Consider the following 1,792-nt stretch of genomic DNA (forward strand, 5'->3'; position numbering starts at 1 on the left):
ACACACACACACACACACACACACACGCCCTCCAGTGTTATGTTGTACCTTAAGGTTGTGTGAGACAGTAGTGAAATATTTTCTTTCTTCTCTGCCTTTATATCATTTAAAATGTCACTTGTAGCATGATAAATACTCATATTACATGAATAAAAATATTAACTACAATACCAACATTGCAAATGTATATTATTCACAATGTTCAATTATTGATGGAGAGGCCAGAACAATGTTTTTTTTTATTTTAGACCCATGTAGTTAAGTAAGCAGAGGGGACAATAGTTGATCTTTTTCTACATACTATAAATCTTCAGACCTGCATCTCTCGGGTATTGCATAGCATTCATTGCTAATGTTAGCCTTCACATACGAATTTCAGAGCAATTTATAAGGCATACAGCCACACATTTTACTTTAATTCTTAAGCATGATGTGGTATTTCAACCATGGAGGTAAATATTGCTCTTGCACTGGTACGGTTCTCTTGCAGTTTGATGAGCTCAATTTGGGAACGAGAGCAGCATTAAAATCAAATGATGACTCTTCCAAGGTTAGAAGATCGATTGGCAGCTTTTGGTGCTGTGCTCTGCCCCAGCTATTATTAATGAGCATGGTGTTGTTGAGTAAAAATCCAGCATGTTTCCGCCGGTTATATGTTGAGACATCAGTCTTCATTGCTTGGTGTGAAAGGGATTCATTTGGACACTAATGATAGCAATTTGCAGGAAAGGGCATGCATTGAGATGTTAAGCATGACAGATGTCAAATGTCTGCGGCCTCATGACAGGTGTAGGAACTTCATAATCAGATGAATGGTTTATGGTAATTCCACGGTGGGTTATTTTCACCTGCACGGAAAGGCTTCCGGTCACTTACAGTACATGCACTTCAGTAAACGGATTACAGTACAATTTCTGTCATGTAAACACAGTTTCATAAATTGGGGTAAAGAAACTTGATTTTCCTGGAAAAATCAGATTTATTTACTGTGTATATGGGTAACTTGGTTTAAACATAACAACCTGACAAAAGACTTTAGATACGGACAGCAGTGGGATGGGATGATGGGAGAGACTGATACACAAAGTACATGTGAATATATGGTTTCTATCACTGAACATTTGAAAATTAAAACAGTAGAAACACAGTAGGGATTGCTGGCACAACTTCACCTACTTAAGCTACATGGAGAAGGGAAAAATATAAACAGGTCAAAGGTGGAGCGAGAGTCCACAGATTTTCTTCACAGTGAGCGATTCTTCGAATTTTAAGAGGTTGAAACTCCAACACTTAATATGAAAAGCAATTTCATTGTCATACCTCATTATTGGATGATCCTAATGAAGGCTCAAGGCCACTAGCAGAAAATGCATTAGACTGACAAAGGTGGTCTTTATACTAAAAGTGTTGCTGGAGTTTTGACCTCTTAGAATTAAATCAGTCACACTGTAGAGAAAACTGTGCACTCACTACAGAGCCTGTCCTCTCAGCCTTAAAATCTCACTACAAACCTTACCTCTTTGGTAGGTGTTTATATATTGATATATTTTTTTATTTGTCTGTATTTCTTCAGAGTTCACCCTCTAGTAGTCTATATCGACAACGTTTTATTTCCGGGATTGTTCAGGTGCCGCCGGTAATTTTGCTGGATGCCCGTCTCATTCTAAACTCCGGTTGATTTATGAGGACTCTGGTTAACTGCTCCTCAGGTCTCTGCAGGGTAAATCCAGATAGCTAGCTAGACTATCCGTCGAATCTGAGTTTTCTCTTGCACGACTAAAACAACCTTTGA

The 1,792-nt window shown here is 38.3% G+C and overlaps 1 protein-coding gene across 3 annotated transcripts in view; it reads left to right on the plus strand.

Annotated features, from left to right (window-relative positions):
- Window positions 1-1,792, plus strand: part of grid1a (glutamate receptor, ionotropic, delta 1a) — a 251,913-nt gene that overhangs the window by 200,219 nt on the left and 49,902 nt on the right. The window lies entirely within an intron of this gene.

This window comes from Etheostoma spectabile, chromosome 17 (genome assembly GCF_008692095.1).
Source record: "Etheostoma spectabile isolate EspeVRDwgs_2016 chromosome 17, UIUC_Espe_1.0, whole genome shotgun sequence".
NCBI classification, from domain to species: domain Eukaryota; kingdom Metazoa; phylum Chordata; class Actinopteri; order Perciformes; family Percidae; genus Etheostoma; species Etheostoma spectabile.